Source organism: Bos grunniens, chromosome 5, assembly GCF_055505025.1.
Source record: "Bos grunniens cultivar Pamir isolate PY7600 chromosome 5, Bosgru_T2T1.0, whole genome shotgun sequence".
NCBI lineage: Eukaryota > Metazoa > Chordata > Mammalia > Artiodactyla > Bovidae > Bos > Bos grunniens.
Genome location: NC_141169.1, coordinates 23,741,508 through 23,760,747, shown reverse-complemented (window position 1 = coordinate 23,760,747; position 19,240 = coordinate 23,741,508). Strand labels below are relative to the sequence as shown.

The following is a 19,240-nucleotide window of genomic DNA, read 5'->3' as shown; positions in this document are numbered from 1 at the left end:
ATGCCATCCAGCCATCTCATCCTCTGTCGTCCCCTTTTCCTCCTGCCCCCAATCCCTCCCAGCATCAGAGTCTTTTCCAATGAGTCAACTCTTCACATGAGGTGGCCAAAGTACTGGAGTTTCAGCTTTAGCATCAGTCCTTCCAATGAACAGCCATCACTCATCTCACACGTTAGTGAAGTAATGCTCAAAATTCTCCAAGCCAGGTTTCAGCAATACATGAACCGTGAACTTCCAGATGTTCAAGCTGGATTTAGAAAAGGCAGAGGAACCAGAGATCAAATTGCCAACATCCACTGGATCATCAAAAAAGCAAGAGAGTTCCAGAAAAACATCTATTTCTGCTTTATTGACTATGCCAAAGCCTTTGACTTTGTGGATCACAGTAAGCTGTGGAAAATTCTGGAAGAGATGGGAATACCAGACCACCTGACCTGCCTCTTCAGAAACCTATATGCAGGTCAGGAAGCAACAGTTAGAACTGGATATGGAACAACAGACTGGTTCCAAATAGGAAAAGGAGTACGTCAAGGCTGTATATTGTCACCCTGCTTATTTAACTTCTATGCAGAGTACATCATGAGAAACACTGGGCTGGAAGAAGCACAAGCTGGAATCAAGATTGCTGGGAGAAACATCAATAACCTCAGATATGCAAATGATACCACCCTTATGGCAGAAAGTGAAGAGGAACTAAAAAGCCTCTTGATGAAAGCAAAAGAGGAGAGTGAAAAAGTTGGCTTAAGCTCAACATTCAGAAAATGAAGATCATGGCATCTGGTCCCATCACTTCATGGGAAATAGATGGGGAAGCAGTGGAAACAGTGTCAGACTTTATTTTTCTGGGCTCCAAAATCACTGCAGAGGGTGATTGCAGCCATGAAATTAAAAGGCACTTACTCCTTGGAAGGAAAGTTATGACCAACCTAGATAGCATATTGAAAAGCAGAGACATTACTTTGCCAACAAAGGTCCATCTGGTCAAGACTATGGTTTTTCCAGTGGTCACGTATGGATGTGAGAGTTGGACTGTGAAGAAAGCTGAGTGCCGAAGAATTGATGCTTTTGAACTGTGGTGTTGGAGAAGACTCTTGAGAGTCCCTTAGACTGCAAGGAGATCCAACCAGTCCATTCTAAAGGAGATCAGTCCTGGATGTTCATTGGAAGGACTGATGCTAAAGCTGAAACTCCAATACTTTGGCCACCCCATGTGAAGAGTTGACTCGTTGGAAAAGACTCTGATGCTGGGAGGGATTGGGGGCAGGAGGAGAAGGGAATGGATGAGATGGCTGGATGGCATCACCGACTCGATGGACGTGAGTTTGAGTGAACTCCAGGAGTTGGTGATGGACAGGGAGGCCTGGCGTGCTGCGATTCATGAGGTTGCAAAGAGTCAGACACAACTGAGCGACTGAACTGAACTGACTGAGCGACTAAGCTCGCACGCAGCGTGTCTTTAAAGCCCCACCCTGGGCTCTGTTCTCTCCAGCCTCATCCTTCTCCCCATACTCCCTCTCCTCCCCTTGTGTTGTCCACATGATCCAGTCTTTCTGAACATCTTCCCTTTTCTGGCTTTTGGAAAGACATCTGCTCTCTTTCACCTCTCAGCCTTTGAGCTGCCTGATCCCTTTGCCTGGAGCACTCTCCCCCTTCTCTTTAGCTGGTTTACACCTGCTCAATCTTTAAAGCCTTGGGGTCTCTTCCCTGAGGTCCTTGAAAGGGATTTTGGCACCTTGGCTGTGTGTTCCAGAGCAGCTGACACTTACCATGTGCCAGGCTCTGTTCTCAGCATTTTAAATACATTCACTCATTTAGTTTCACAACAACCCCCTGAGGTGCAATTATAATTTCCTTCTAGCAGACCAAGAAGTTGAAGCACAAAGTGTATCAGTCACAGTCCAGTCAAACAGTTTAGCTGTATTCATTCATTTAATTTCACAATTATAATTTCCGTATAGCACACGAGGAAGTGCTATATGAGTTCTCCGAGTGACCAAAGCTGAGTCAGGGTGGAGAAGACCACAGTGGGAGGATGTAAGAGAAAATGAACCGGGTAAAAGCTCACCATTGGAAACTCTTGAGGCCGTTTAGAGAAAATGAACAGGGTAAAAGTTCATTAGGAAATTCTTGAGGCCATTTACAGATCAAAATCTGAGAACTGCCCATCTGAAGGTAAGGTGGGACTGAGAGTTTCACCTCTCTAGGACAAATTATTTCTGTTTTTAATTCAGTAATTGAGTTGGTATGCACTGGGAGCAAACTGCTCTGCCTGTTTCCCTACGTAGAGAAGACGGCAAAGATAATTCACACTAAGTGTTGGGCTTCCCTGGTGGCTCAGATGGTAAAGAATCCACTTGCAATGCAGGAGACCTGGGTTCGATCCCTGGGTTGGGAAGATCCCCTGGAGGAGGGCATGGCAACCCACTCTAGTATTCTTGCCTGGAGAAACCCATGGACAGAGGAGCCAGGCTACAGTCCATGGGGGCACAAAGAGTCATTACTAAGTGTTGGAAAGGCTGTGACAAATTAATTACCGATGAATTTTGGCCTGAGGACATGGACTAAAACTAACTTTTTTATTTATTTGCAACAAGTATGCTTTGGGGATGTTGCCCTTTCTTGAAGCTGGTCATCTCACCAGTTGAAAGAGTTGGGCTTCTTGTGAGAAGCCATTGTGTTTTTATCAAACAAATAATATAAATTATGTGCTTACTGATGGTTTCCTTTTTCCTCTGGCTGCTTACAAAGGGCAGAGCCTGGACTGGCCTTTCAGCTCTTGGAGGCCTGTAGGATTTCACAGCCCACCTTTCAAGTCCTAACCTCACCACCGCAACTCATTTTCTATCCCATTTTCTTTGTCTTCTTTTCTTCAACTTATGTTTGATGGCTTGTATATTGCTGAATGTATCTTTCTTCTTTGTAATTGCATAATTGCATCTTTGTAAGCCACCCCTAGTCCTTCAGGAACAACATAAATAAATAGTCACCAACTCAAATGTTTTTTATCATAGACTTGATTCCTCTCTTCAGTTTTAGCCGAGAACTTTAAATTACTGACATGCATCAATGTCCCATTAATTTCTAGAATGAATGAATTTAGCAGAAGCCTGGGCTTCCCTTGTGGCTCAGATGGGAAAGAATCTGACTGGAATGCTGGAGACCTGGGTTAGATCCCTGGGTTGGAAAGATCCCCTGGAGAAGGGAAAGGCTACCCACTCCAGTATCCTGGCCTAGAGAATTCCATGGACTGTATAGTCCATGGGGTTGCAAAGAGTTGGACACAACTGAGTGACTTTCACTTTTACTTTTTTAAGGCAAAAAGCTAAATATTAAAAATGTGTGGCTTCTAGCTGAGAGATTTGTAATTTTAGAATTAACTGATTAAGAAATATATGTTGAGTGGTTGCCTGAGGCCGAGGATGAGAGGTGAGTAAAATGGGTGAAAAGGGTCAAAGGTAAAAAACTTCCAGTCATAAGATAAATAATTCCTAGGGATGTGGAGTATAGCATGGTGACTATGGTTAACAGTCAACCCATATGGTTAACAGTCAACCCATATGGTTAACTTTCAAATTGTATATGTGAAAGTTGCTACTGCTACTGCTAAGTCACTTCAGTTGTTTCCGACTCTGTGCGACCCCATAGACAAGAGAGTAAATCTTAAAAGTTTCATCGCTAGAAAAAATATTTGTAATGATGTGTGGGGATGGCTGTTAACTAGATTTATTGTGGTAATCATTTTGTAATATATACAAATATCATTATGTTGTACACCTAAAATGAACATAATGCTATATGTCAGTTATGTCTCAAAAACACATACAAATAAAATCAGATACTCATTTAAAAAAATAATTGAGTCATCAGAAATGATAGTAAGTGACTGAAGAAATAGTGTTTGCCAGAATGAGAGGTACCAGAGGCAAGGCAGTCTGGATGTCTTAATATTGGCTTGTTAAACTCATTCCTAGCTATTACATTTGTTGTATTTTGGCTTTTGCTCTTGTAAAATATAGGCACGGTATACAAAAGAGAGGGGCTTCCCTGGTAGCTCAGCTGGTAAAGAAGCCACCTGCAATGCAGGAGACCCGGTTCGATTCCTGGGTCAGGAAGATCCCCTGGAGAAGGGATAGGCTACCCACTCCAGTATTCTTGGGCTTCCCTGGTGGCTCAGACAGTAAAGAATCTGCCTGCAATGCAAGAGACCTGGGTTTGATCCCTGGGTTGGGCAGATCCCCTGGCAGAGGGCATGGCAACCCACTCTAGTATTCTTGCCTGGAGAATTCCATCGACAGAGGAGCCTGGCAGTCTACAGTCCATGGGGTCATGAAGAGTCGGACACGATTGAATGACAAAGCACAGCACAACACAGCACAGCATATAGTAGAGAGATCAAGGAAAAGGGACTAATTCAAGCAAGTAGATGAATACAAATAACTCTGTGATGGTCAGTGCTAAAAAAAAGACAAAGAAAGAATTATATATTAAAAATCAGACTGATTTTGAATTTGTTTAAAAATGAATTTATATTTTATTAATGCATATATAAAAATAAAATTAATACGTTTGGCTACCTGATGCGAAGAACTGACTCATTGGAAAAGACCCTGATGCTGAGAAAGATTGAAGGCAAGAGGAGAAGGGGACGACAGAGGATGAGATGGTTGGATGGCATCAGTGACTTGATGGACATGAGTTTGAGCAGGCTCTGAGAGTTGGTGATGGACAGGGAAGCCTGGCGTGCTGCAGTCCATGGAGTGGCAAGGAGTCAGACGTGACTGAACGACTGAACTGAACTGAATTGTATTTGACTAATCACAACCAGTCTATATATATTTGAAGAAAAGGTGCATAGACATCCAGTGAAAACAAAGTCTTTGTTGGTTCTTAGATCAGTCTTGAGCACATGGAGAGAAGACCCTTCCCAAGAGCCTGTAGTGCCCTAGAGGCTGAGGACCCTGGCCTTGCCCTGTTTTCAAGGCATGCGTGGTTACTGCTAGCGCCCCAGGTATGCTGTTGCACTAGAGTGCTTTCCTTTTGTGAAAAATGGACAACAATGGCTCAAACGCCACCTTCATTGATAAAATTTCCCTTCTAACTTTCCAGACATACATCAAAATCACTTCATTAAATTTGAACAATGTTTGCAGAAGGGTATCTTTGTACTGGGATTTTTAGACTTTAAATTTTCTAATATAATATTTTTCATTTTTTAATTTTTTCTTTCGGTTTTATTGAGATATAATTGACATATAGAATTGTATAAATTTAAGATGTTCAGTGAAATAACTTACGCACATCATAAAATGATTACCATAGTAAACTTAGTGAACATTCATCATGTCATGTAGATTCAAAATAAAAGAAAGAAAAAAATTTTTTTCCTTGTTATGAGAGATCTTAGGATTTACTCTCTAACAACTTTCATATATAACATACAGCAGTGTTAATTACATTAATCATGTTGTACATTACATCCTTAGTACATATTTTATTTGTATCAATTATAGGTAATTTAACAGTTGTATGTTTCTATTAAAGAATAGATCTAAGAAGGCGGGGATCTCATTTTGTGAAAAGGAAGTTGCAGAGAGGCTTTTGAGGCAACTCTTCAGGTTGGAGACTGAGCTGAGACTCTAACATTATTTCCTAAAATGAATTCTGTTGCTTTTCCCATGACTATGGGCTGTCTTTTTTTTTTTTTTTTCCCCTAAATCTTTTTTAGTTAAACAAGTTTGCAGTGATCCCTTCATCTGTCAGCCTCCCCTCCACAGTGACAGTACAGTACCCAGACCTGTGTCTCTGTGTTCTCCAACACTTTTGCCTCCCACTCGGGTCTTGAAATCTGTCTACCATCTACAGGCAATAAGAAATCCAGATTGTTCATTCTAGATAGCAGCTTTTCTGCTGTATTGATTACGTCTTTTATGGAAAAAAAACCCACAAAAACTGGCACATCTGATCTATAGGATTTCTGTGGTTATTAAATGGGATTTATTGAAACCAACTCAGCAAAGCAGTGTTTGCACGGATAACCATGCCTCAGGAAAAGTCTGTGCTAAAACTCCAGTATTAAACAGTGTTCAGCATAGGGCCCTCTTGTCTAAATGACCCACCAATGACACTCCTGCCCTGTAGACACTTGCCAGGCTTAGGGGAGAGCTGGCAGGACTCCATTTCGCTAATTTGTGTGTGGAGTTTCTCCTCAGCCCCTCACATGGTTAATTCTGAATTATAATCCAGTGTACTTTCTTGGGGGGAAGGGGCAGGGGGTGGATTGTTCCTGAGGAAATTTGGAGAGAGAATGAGACTTATTTTGTTGAACTGAAAATCAAATAGCCCATGTTTGGCTAAGAATTGGGAGGGGGGGTCGGAAATGAAAGAAAAACTCATGAGAAGAAACAATGAAACACAAGCTCCGTCTTTCATACCGGGCAGTGCAGGGTATGGGAGGACAGTGGGAGGAGGTGGGGAGTGTACAGGAGGCAGCTGAGTTTATTTTTAACACCAAGTTAAAGACATACTCCGTGTTCTTTCCTTTTAAAAATAGACTTTTAACCTCTTGAAGCATTTTGACTCTATTCTGCCTATGGGGTAATACCCCTTTTGTGGCTGGCAACTCCCACTGGAATTTTTCCCATTGCTGGCTTACTGGTCAAGTAGTTAGAAGGATGGAAAAACCCCAGACTTTTTCTTCTGAGAGCTCCTGATCAGCATATACACATAGCTCCTGTGTGCAGAGAGGCTTATAAACTCTGATTGCCATCCTGGACCTTGAGCTTTATGGCATTTTTGAAAACTTGATGGTTTGAGAAAATGTCCTTATTTAAAAATAGGTTAGTGAAATTGTGGATATAGTCTTTCTGAAGTCCATTGAAGCAATTTATTCATTGAGTTTATGAATGACACAATAGACATGCCTATACACGTTTACACCCATGAAATTAGAGTAAGTATGAATAAAATGATAGTAGCTGATCTTTAATACTTATCAAGGGCGTCCTATGTGCCAGACACTGTTTCACATACATTTAATGCTTTGAACAATGCTCCTAATATAATCATCCCATTTTACAGATGAAGAAGCTTGGGCTCATGGCTATTCAGTAACTTGTGAAGATTATAAAGTCAGTGGGTGGTTTGTGGGAGAGGAATTCAAAGTCAGGAAGTCAAGCAGTTCAAGTCCACTGCTAGCCCATACAGTGAGTCTGTAATTAGAAAAGATGTACCTGCTGTAAGACAATTTTGTTTCCATCTGTTGGAAATTTGGGGCTGTTATCAAATGTACTGATTTTGTTAGAAAATTTTATTACCATCTGCAAGATAGTTGTCATAATAAGAATATAAATCCACAATGTTGACGATATGAAGGGTGTCCCCTTAAATGTGATACTCTTGTGCAGTGCACAACCCACACAAAGGTACTTGGCCACCCAAAGTACTCACACACAAGTGCACACGCATGTAGTCCTGTAGGCATGGCAGTTTATGAAGAAAAAATACAGCGCTTGTCCTCCGCGAAGGCCCACTTCTGTCTGTGGAGTGTGCTTCTCCCTGAATCTGAATAACTCCACTTCTTACCTGAAAAAAAAGAAAAGAAAAAGCACCAGACTGCTGTAGTTCAGAAGAAGAGGAAGCTAGTCTTTTAGAGGTAACCAGACTGATTTGATGGAGCAACAGCTCTTCTACATACCTCAGTCTACAACTAGGAAAAACCTTACGTGAAAGTCTGGAGCTTGTGTTTGTGCCCAGTACAAAAGTGCCCTACTCCTGCTTCCCTTTTCTTCTGTTCTGGGGAGTAAACACTGAATTCACATTAGAACAGGGTGGCCCACTATATATGTGTGTTAAGCTGTGTGTGAGAAGAAATAGAACAGCTCACAAACCTAGGAGATTACATTTTTATTATGGAAAATTTCAAAAATGTACTGAAATAGACCAAAAAGCATAGTGAACCTCCTTTATCCTCATGAAAATGAGCAGTTAATTATGAATTAATGACCAGTCCTGCTTCATCTATAGTTCTACTCACTCCTCCCTTATTTGAAGCAAATTCTAAAGAACATATTATTTTATCTTTACAATGTAAAGTATTTTTTTTAAAAACAACCACAATATTATCATTATATCTCAAGAGAAAGAGTAATAAATCATATATCCAATCAGTGTTCAAAAGTTGAATTGTCTGTCAAATGGCCCAAATTTTCTTTTGTTTTGTTGATTTTACCTTGTGTTCATTTGAAATGGGAATCAGCTAAGTTCAAACATCACATTGGTAGCAGTATGTCTTATTTTCTTTCAATGTACAAGTTCTCCCTTCATCTTTTTTTTAGTCTGGATTTTGCTGAAATGCTGATATGGCATCCTCATCGTGTAGTTTAAACACATTTCTCTGTAGCAGAATCCTTTCTGGGTGGAGTCCAGGCATATGTATATTCTTTTAAGGTGCTTGGGTGGTGAATTTGAGCCACAGGCAGGCTTGGAAGGCCCTGGAAAAGCTCAAAGTCTGCTCCCAGATTTCTTAATGTCTTGGTTGCAGGGATACATTCTGAGGATCTTACTTGAGTGCCATGGTGAAAGCATATGTCTACCACTTGTTGAGAGGTGAAGAATGCTGGCTTGCTTGTTGAGGACATATAGACTCCCCACAGTCATTTCCTATTCTCCAGGAGAAAGTTTCTCAGTCAGGCTTGAAAGAGAGTAATAGAACTGCATTGTTGACATCACAAAAAAGAGACTTTCCCTTATGAGGTGATTTGCTTTCAGTTTGGTCTATATGTGAACCAGTAATCAGCTTGCAAATTGTGGGAAAAGCCTTTATTTTGCAGGCCTGAATAAGCAGGTACTTGACTTAAGTGAAGTTTAAATAACTTTTTTTTTTTTTTCTGCAAACTGGAATCAAGATTGCAGGGAAAAATATCAATAACCTCAGATATGCAGATGACACCACCCTTATGGCAGAAAGTGAAAAGAAATTAAAGAGCCTCTTGATGAAAGTGAAAGAGGAGAGTGAAAAAGTTGGCTTAAAACTCAACATTCAGAAAACCAAGATCATGGCATCCGGTCCCATCACTTCATGGCAAATAGATGGAGAAACAATGGAAACTGACAGACTATTTTCTTGGGCTTCAAAATCACTGCATTGCAGTCACCAGAAATTAAAAGATACTTGCTCCTTAGAAGAAAAGTTATTACAAACCTAGACAGCATACGAAAAAGCAGAGACATTACTCTACCAACAAAAGTCCATCTAGTCAAAGTTATAGTCGTGTATGGATGTGAGAGTTGGACCATAAAGAAAGTTAAGCACCAAAGAATTGATGTTTTCAAACTGTGGTGTTGGAAAAGACTCTTGAGATTCCCTTGGACTGCAAGGAGATCAAACCTGACAATCCTAAAGGAAATCAGTCCTGAACATTCATTGAAAGGACTGATGCTAAAGTTCAAGCTCCGGTACTTTGGCCACCTGATGTGAAGAGCTGACTCATTTGAAAAGACCCTGATGCTGGGAAAGATTGAAGGCAGGAGAAGGGGATGATAGAGGATAAGATGGTTGGATGGCATCACCAACTCAACAGACATGATCTGAACAAGCTCTGGGAGTTGGTGATGGACAGGGAGGCCCAGCGTGCTGCAGTCCATGGGGTCGCAAAAAGTCGGACATGACTAATTGACTGAACTGAACTGAACTAACTGGTAAATCAAATGTTCTATGGATATCTAACTGATGTTAAATCTATCTGTCTTCAATGGATTAGGACATGAACACATTTGATTCATTTTCAATATTTTTCTTTTTTTAAAGATTCTGACTTTACTGAAGAAATCAAAGGCCAATATGTTCGCTGGGCTCTGGCCTTTCAGCTTCCTTCTCCACAAGAATCTACTGCACCAGTGTCATTGATGGCAAAGGCAGCCTCACTCTCACATGGAAGAAACCATGAAGTTATCTATCCTAGGCTGTTCTGCTTTTTGGGCAGAGAAAGAAAGGTCACTTGACCTTTCTTTCTTCTGTGTCTCTTGAAGGCTCAAGATAATTCAAAAATAATAACAGAGCATAGTAGTTTCTTGGTAAGGTTGGAGTTTGAGCTTTCCCCATCCCCACTTCCACATTGGTCATCAGCACTTGCCCCATTCCCTGCTGCCCTCCTTCCCCATGCCAGCTGCCCAGAGAGGTGTTTGCACTGTGCTTGTTGTCAGAGAGCCTGGGGTCAAGGTCTGCTCTGCAACCTCATCGTCAAGCTGGGTGACCTTGGGTAGGCCACTTGATTCTCTGAGCACTGATATCTTTACCTGTGAAATAAAGATTGTATCACATGCTCTACCTATCACATGAAGTTGTTATGAAGATCAAGTCGAGTTAATGTAGGTGAAAATAATCCTTTGTTAAGCATTGCATAAGTGCCCTTGCTCCCCGCACTGCATCTGTTCACAATGTAGAAGACATTACATGAATTTTAAAGTCAAACAAGGTCCCATTGCCTTTTGGTTGTGTCATTTTGGGCAAATCATGCTCCTAGCATTGGTTTCCTCATAAATAAAATGGGGATCATTTTATCTGGCATTTGCTTACTTGAATCTTTATTTACTCATGCTACACCTTGATCTACTGTTGTTTTGTGAACTAAAGCTTTCTATGTGAGATAACAGATACAAAGCACCTAACATAGATTTGATACTCTAGGTTCTCAATAAGTAGTCATTCTTTTTCCTGTCCTGTTCTTGGCAATTGGACTGTGGTAGGACCCAGCTGACATGTCTTCCGTTACAGACATAGAGCTCTTCCTCTAGATTGCTGAGTGCAGAACTGCTTGCTTGCTCCTCTGTCCTCACCTATGAGGATGCTTGATTACAGCCCAGACATGTTTCAAATTCTCTCTGTAAGTCTATAGACTAGGGAATTACATAATCAAGAAGTCCTTCTCTTATATGCTTGGGAATAAAGAGCCCTCAATAGCATATGCGAAAAAGACCCAAATGTTTGGTTGACTGCAAAATTAATGTGAGTCAATAACGTGATGGAGCAAGCAGAAGTCAATGAATTTTAGGAATTTTAGGAAACACTCATGGAAGGGTCCAATCTACTGGACTCATCCTACTTGGTTAAGATGCTGGGGTACTGGGCTGGATCACTAGGAGAGAGCTGGTGAGGAGCTTGGGATCCAGGGTATTTGAGTAACTATTAGAAAAACTGAGGATACTGAAACTGCAGAAGACATATTTTATCGTCTTCTGTTTTTGTCTTATTGTCTTCTGGTTTTTGAATGGGCTGAGCAATTAGAGAAAATAGAACACCACCACTTTGCATTTCCTTAAAAGAACAAATTTCTAAGGGGTATGTACCGGCATGCAGGTTATGTGACTCAAGTGGGAGGAGTTAGAGACAGAAGTTATAAAGGAGCAGTTCTAGTGGCATTTCTATTTCTATTCCAGCTTCAAACTCTGGACTATTGTAAGCATTGGCTATAATAACACATTTAAAACTGGGCCTCCATATGGCCAGTCTCGGTGTGGCTTTACATACAAAAGATATCCAAAACAATATTGAAATTAGAAACTGGAAAGCAGTAGAATCACAAATATACCAGAAATTAAGACAGGTAACAGGAAAAACCATGTACAACTTTATGTTGATTAACTGGAATATGCAAAATAGTCAATTTTCTAGAAAAACTATAATCAGTTAAAACTGATTCAAGAAGAAATAAATGACCTAAATCCTATGACTTTGAAAGACATTAAATCCCTGATTAAATCTGTACAAATTGCTTATTAAGATATGAGTAGTTTCTTACAAGTGAGTCTTACCAAATTTCTAAGGAGTATAGAGTTCCAATCTCTATAAACTGTTCCACAGATATAGAGTATGAAAAGAACCCCAAAACTCATTTTATTAGATTGGCAAAAACTTGAATCCAAAATAAGACAAAAATAATAGGGAAAATTTTAAACCAGCTTCATTTCTAAATATAAAGGTATAAATAAAATTTGGGAAAAGACAAACCAAAACAAACAAAAAACACAAAACCAGGGACTTCTCTGGCATTCCAGTGGTTAACATTCTGTGCTTCCATTTCGGAGGTTGTGGGTTCAATTCCCTGGTCGGAGAAATAAGATCCTACACACCATGATGGGGCCACGAAAAATTGCTTTAAAAAATTAACAGAACAAAACAAAACCCCACAAAACTAATACAGTATGACCAAATTGGGTTTATCCCCCCGAAAACAAGGATGGTCTAATGTTAGGAAAATCTATTAGTAAGATTTACCACATTAACAAATTGTAAGAGAAAAAGCACATAATTATCGTAAAAGAGGCAACAAAAATCATTTGTTAAAATTTAATACTGCTTCACATTTTTTAAGAAAACAAGAAATATAAGTAAGCGGGAATGGACTTTATTTTGTACGCATTTATTTAGTAAAACATGAAATTATTCAGAATGTTGAATACTGTTTTGTCTAGTTGATGTAGGTTGTCTGTTGCAGGGAGTAATTGGGAATGGGAATCTTTCCCAAATTCTCTTGGTAAAGGCAAAAACATACCTCCTCCCTGTTACCTGAGCTTGATATTTCTTTTGTTTATTTACTTTTACAACTTTATTGAGATATCATTGATATGCCAAAAAGACACACATTAATGTATACAGTTTGATAAAATTGGACATATGCATGTCCAAAGATGGAGAAGCTCTATACAGTCAGCAAAAACAAGACTGGGAGCTGACTGTGGCTCAGATCATGAACCCCTTATTGTCAAATTCAGACTTAAATTGAAAAAGTAGGGAAAACCACTAGACCATTCAGGTATGACCTAAATCAAATCCCTTACATTTATACAGTGGAAGTGACAAATAGATTCAAGGGATTAGATATGATAGAGTGTCTGAAGAACTATGGATGTTCATGACATTGTACAGGAGGCAAAGATCAAGATCATTCCCAAGGAAAAGAAATGCAAAAAGGCAAAATGGCTGTCTGAGGAGGCCTTACAAATAGCTGTGAATAGAAATGAAAGGCAAAGGAGAAAAGGAAAGATATAAGCATCTGAATGCAGAGTTCCAAAGAATAGCAAGGAGAGAAAAGAAAGCCTTCCTCAGTAATCAATGAAAAGAAATAGAGGAAAACATTAGAATGGGAAAGACTAGAGATCTCTTCAAGAAAATTAGATATACCAAGGGAACAGTTTATGCCAAGATAGGCTCAATAAAGGGCAGAAATGGTATGGACCTAACAGAAGCAGAAGATATTAAGAAGAGGTGGCAAGAATACACAGAAGAACTGTACAAAAAAGATCTTCATGACCCAGATAATCACAATGGTGTGATAACTCACCTAGAGCCAGACATCCTGGAATGTGAAGTCAAGTGGGCTTTAGGAATCATCACTATGAACAAAGCTAGTGGAGGTGATGGCATTCCAGTTGAGCTATTTCCAATCCTGAAAGATGATGCTGTGAAAGTGCTGCACTCAATATGCCAGCAAATTTGGAAAAGTCAGCAGTGGCCACAGGACTGGAAAAGGTCCGTTTTCATTCCAATCCCAAAGAAAGGCAATGCCAAAGAATGCTCAAACTACCACACTATTGCACTCATCTCACTTGTTAGTAAAGTAATGCTCAAAATTCTCCAAGCCAGGCTTGAACAGTATGTGAACCATGAACTTCCAGATGTTCAAGCTGGATTTAGAAAAGGCAGAGGAACCAGAGATCAAATTGCCAACATCCACTGGATCATCAAAAAAGCAAGAGAGTTCCAGAAAAACATATACTTCTGCTTTATTGACTCTGCCAAAGCCTTTGACTGTGTGGACCACAACAAACTGTGGAAAATTCTGAAAGAGATGGGAATACTAGACCACCTGACCTGCCTCTTGAGAAATCTGTATGCAGGTCAGGAAGCAACAGTTAGAACTGGGCATGGAAGAACAGACTGGTTCCAAATCTGGAAAGGAGTCTGTATATTGTCACCCTGCTTATTTAACTTCTATGTAGAGTAAGCACATCATGAGAAATGTTGGGCTGGATGAAGCACAAGCTGGAATCAAGATTGCCGGGAGAAACATCAATAACCTCAGATATGCAGATGACACCACCCTTATGGCAGAAAATAAAGAGGAACTAAAAAGCCTCTTGATGAAAGTGAAAGAGGAGAGTGAAGAGGTTGGCTTAAAGCTCAACATTCAGAAAACTAAGATCATGGCATCTGGTCCCATCACTTCATGGGAAATAGATGGGGAAACAGTGGAAACAGTGACACTTTATTTTCTTGGGCTCCAAAATCACTGCAGATGGTGACTGCAGCCATGAAATTAAAAGATGCTTGCTCCTTGGAAGGAAAGTTATGACCAACCTAGATAGCATATTCAAAAGCAGAGACATTACTTTACCAACAAAGGTCCATCTAGTCAAGGCTATGGTTTTTCCAGTCGTCATGTTTGGATGTGAGAGTTGGACCATAAAGAAAGCTGAGTGCCGTAGAATTGATGCTTTTGAACTATGGTGTTGGAGAAGACTGTTGAGAGTCCCTTGGAATACAAGGAGATCCAAGCAGTCCATCCTAAAGGAAATCAGTCCTGAATATTCATTGGAAGGACTGATGCTAAAGCTGAAACTCCAATACTTTGGCCACCTGGTGGGAAGAACTGACTCATTTGAAAAGACCATGATGCTGGCAAAGATTGAGGGCAGGAGAAGAAAGGGATGACAGAGGATGAGATGGCTGGATGGCATCACCGACTCAATGGACATGAGTTTGAGTAAACTCCAGGAGTTGGCAATGGACAGAGAGGCCTGGCGTGCTGCAGTCCATGGGGTCGCAGAGAGTCAGACACGACCGAGCGACTGAACTGGACTGTTGATACCATCACCACAATCAAGGTTTTTAATAACTCCAAAAGTTTCCTTAGGTTCCTTTGCTTTTGTTGTTTTTGTTGTAAGAACACTTAACTAGATCTTCACTCTTAGCAAATTTTTCAGTGCACAATTCCATAGTGTTACCTATAGGCAGTGTGTTGTACAGCCAGATCTCTAGAACTTACTCATTTTTATAACTGTAACTTTATATCTGTTGCACTTCTCCCCAATTCCCCCTGCCCTCTTCCCCTGGCAACTTCCACTTTTTTTTTTCTGCTTATATAAGCTTGACAATGTAAGTAGAATCATGGAGGTATCTGTCCTACTATGATTGACTTATTCACTTGGCATAACGTCTTCTAGGTCTATCCATGTTGTTGCAAATAATAAGATTTCCTTCTTTTTTTAAAACTGAATAGTATTCCATCATATGTATACATCACATTTTATTTATCCATTCATCTCAATAGACGGACTATTTTCTATGTCTTTTTTTTCTCCTCTATTCAAGCTCTGAGTGTTTTCAGAGTTGTAACCTCACCTCATGTTCTAATTTCTACCTGGGCCTGGCAAGTTGAATATGGGTTCTTGAATCTGTTGTGAATCATAACCAGGATTAACCCAGCTATTCAACTTTGCAGGAAGGACCGAGCCTTCAGTTCCTGCCAGGGAACTGGGATTTGATTCTGTTTCATGGTTTATCAAATCTAGATTTGTTTGTTATCATGAAATCACTTTAAAGCCTTTAGGGTGATCTATTTTAAATGCTAATATATTTTTCTCCATCTGCTTTTATATGCATAGCGAGATTGACAGAGGAAGGGCATTCATTGGGTCAGTGACAGGGACTAAGGGAGGAGAGAAAGAAAAAGTTGCTCTTCAATTCCCACCTTTCCTTTTTGAATTTTTTTAGCGTAAGCATGTATCATTTTTATGATAAAAATTAAAATATGCAGTGAAACACTGTGTTCTAGCTGGTATAATAAGCTTAGCATTTGATCCTGAGATTCTCTCTTACAGAGGCAGCTGTAGGACAGATATGTTACTAAAGGATAACTTCAGTTTCTAGGAGAAATCATTACACAGAGGTGCGACTTCAAGTCCAGTAGGAAAGTGGCGAGGGCAGGGCATGGGTACGACCCCTTTACCTGATTTGAAGAGGACATTTGTGAGGAAGTCGCTGTGTAGATGCAGAGATGAGTTATGGGGCTGCCGTTCTTGTCCTGCAGCTGCTCCTGTCTCTGACAGCAGTTTAAGGGAGAGCCCAGAGGACCAGAGCCCTGCCCCTTTAATTAGCTCCAGGAGCCAGGCAAGGTAAACATTTGTGGCTGAAACTGTGTGAATCCATGGAAGCTGGGATTTTAGCCTAGAAGCATTGTGCTGCCAAGTTGCCGTGAGACCCAGAAAGCTGGAGCTATGATCTGCCTCAGAAAATGCTTCTGAGTTTAAGAGAAATGAAAAGAAAAACAAAAAGGACAGTGGTATTGAGCTCTAAGTGTTAGATGAGGATGACGAGGGTTTGTCTATGCCTTAGGCTCGATCACAAATTTTACCTATTTTTATTTCAATATTGATTTCTTTTACTAAAGAAAAAAAAAAGTCAATGCTCCAAATGTAGACATATTCGACTTATTGCATTGATTAACTCATTATCTGGTTTCCAGTTTTCGTACAATCCAGTCTGTACGAAATACAATCAGACCAAAGAATTGCCCTACTTAAAGCTTTTTGATGTCTTTCCATTTCTCTTAGAAATTAATCCTGACTTTTGTAGCCCATATGTAGAGTGAGTGTGCAATTCATAATCCAAACTGGGGTTCTCTGAATATTTATGGTGAGAAAACAGGTGTGACAGGGACTCTCCTAGGAAAACCAAGACACATCCAAGAGGCTCTATTGGATTTAGCTTCCAGCTTCGTTTCTTACTGCCCTTGTCTGCTCACTTGGCACCAGGTATTCTGGCCTCCCGTCTGTCGGTCGCTTCAGGAAGTCATCATGGAGTCGTTCCTGTCCCCTGGGTAATGCTTATGTGTACACTATTTAACTTCGGGGCTTCAGATATCAACTCCTCAGGTAAACCTTCCCTACCACCAGTCTAGAGTGGTCTCTGGAGTTACTGTTTCATTTCTCTTCTCCTTTCCATCATCATACCTGTTACGATCTCTAAGGATCGTGTCTGGGTGTTTGTTTATTATCTGTATCAGCTGCCAGAGTGTGATCAGGGACTTGTCTGTCTTGTTAATGGGCCTGGCACATGGCAGGGGCTCAATAAATACTTGATTAATGAATGAATGACCAAGTGAGAGTCTTTAAGTTGAACCGAATGGCCCAGAGATGATCACTGCCTTGACCTCAGCTTATGAATAAGGTCCATCTTAAGTAAAAGAGAATGAATGGGAACAGAGAAAAGCAGAGGGAAAAGAGGGTGGGGAGGGTGGTGGCTGATGCCAGACATGACCCTGGTTACAGGCCCTATGGATATACAAGCTATCCTTTACTTCTTCCTGAATGGACTGAGTCATTCAAATATTTTGTAAACAAACCTGTTTTCCTCTTGCCTAACCTTAAATTAGCTAGAACTGAGACTGAAGTTCCATTTTTGAAACCAAAAGTGTATAGTAAAGCATAATTAACCTATATCCTTTGGGATGTATATTTCCATTTTTAAAAAGAAAGACATCATGGCAGAATATGCTAGTTGTGTGCCCCATTATCCATGTTTACCTGCTTCATTGTAACTTAAGGTATTAGTTTCCCATTGCTGCTATAACACATTGTCATAAAATTAGTGGCTTGAAGTAACGCGAATTGTTTGTCTTATAATTCTGGAGTCAAGCTATGTTTCTTGTAGAGTCTCTAGGAAAAGAATCTGTTTCTATGCCTTTTCCAGATTCTACAGGCTACATGCATTTCTTGGCTGAGGGCCACTTCCTCGTATCACCCTGACCTCTGCTTTCCCTGACACATCTTCTCTGACTCTGACCCTTTTATCAGACTTCTGTAACTGCCCACCTGGATAATCTAGAATAATCTCCCTCTCTCAAGATCTTTAACTAAATCACAACTGTAAAGTCCCTTTTCCATATTAAGTAAGATATTTATGGGTTTTAGGACTGGCACAGGGGTATCTTTAGCAGACCATACCCTTCTTTACCTGTTGCTTCTTCTGATGGCTGGGATGTAAGCACAGTAGCAGAAGGTCAAGCAGCCATCTTGGGCCATGCTTTGGAAGACGTGCTAAGGATGAGAGAGCAGCAACGTAGAAGGATGATCTAATGTAATCAGGTGGGACAAGCTCACCCTGATTGAATGAAAAGCATTTACAAGAAAATCTTCAGCCTCACATGTTTTACAACTGAAAACCCCAAATCAGTACGCTGATGGGAACATAACAAAGGAAACATTTTAAAAGTTATCAAGGTTGCAGTAACATTGTTCAGGTAATTAAAAAAATAACAGTTTTACATTCCTTGAGTAAAATCTAACTTCATTAAATATTTTTAGGTTGAATTTTTCAGCAATTTGTGCTGGTGGGAAATGAGCCCTTTGTATTCTCATTCCCCAGTGGAGCATTAATAAATTATTCTCTCAACATCCCACAAACAGCACATGAAGCAGTCTTTAGTGCTCTGTATTAGTTCCCTCAATAGCAGTCATAAAAGAAGTTCAAAGGAACATAAATATAGGTCAATGACAAGAGCACATGGGTGTGTGTAATTATACTGAAGATCAGGTCTGCAGCGTATTTCTCTATGGAATGACTATCCCTTGTGGGTAAAATTTAAGACGTTCTTTATACCTATTTATTTAGCTTACCACTCTCAATTTCCTTCCCCTTTACTTTTCTTCACTGTATTCTCTACTACTAACCATTGTATATTTATTTGGTTTTGTTTGGTTTTGTTGTTGTTGTTTGGCTTCCTTGTCAAGATGTAGACTATAGGGCAGGATTCTATCTGCCTACTCACTGGAGTCTCCACAGTATCCAATCACGAATGCCAGCTGCAAGGTGGGGAGTGACTGGAGGCAATACCAAAGGGGTGTGGAGTGACTGGATTATAAGGGAGCTGAAGGGGCTTTGACAGGATCCTGAGTAGTGGGGAGCTGCAGAAGGTATAAAGCTGACATTTGGGGGTGAGTGACATGATCAGACTTGAATTTTAGATAATAATTCCATGTTTGGTATGGACAAAGGGTATGAGTAGATGGAACAGTCTGGAGGCAGGGACATCTGTGAGGAGACTATTATGTTATTTAAGAAGAGCAGAGATGAGAGCCAAGCAAGAAAATTGGTAATAATGAGAGTGATAATAATAATAATTAATTTAACAAGGTTTGCTGCACAGTGACTAACATCCATTTCCTGACCGCATTTACCAGGTTC

At 40.2% G+C, this 19,240-nt stretch overlaps 2 long non-coding RNA genes across 2 annotated transcripts in view; one reads left to right on the top strand and one right to left on the bottom strand.

The window, feature by feature from the left end:
• Nucleotides 1-19,240, top strand: part of LOC147371404 (uncharacterized) — a 298,466-nt gene that overhangs the window by 173,949 nt on the left and 105,277 nt on the right. The gene's annotated exons all lie outside the window — the stretch shown is intronic.
• On the bottom strand, nt 6,966-16,121 carry LOC147371406 (uncharacterized). Its single transcript, XR_015163549.1, has 3 exons — nt 16,005-16,121; nt 7,447-7,581; nt 6,966-7,208 (listed from the first exon to the last, which is right to left on the bottom strand). It is a non-coding gene; the product is annotated as an uncharacterized LOC147371406 (long non-coding RNA).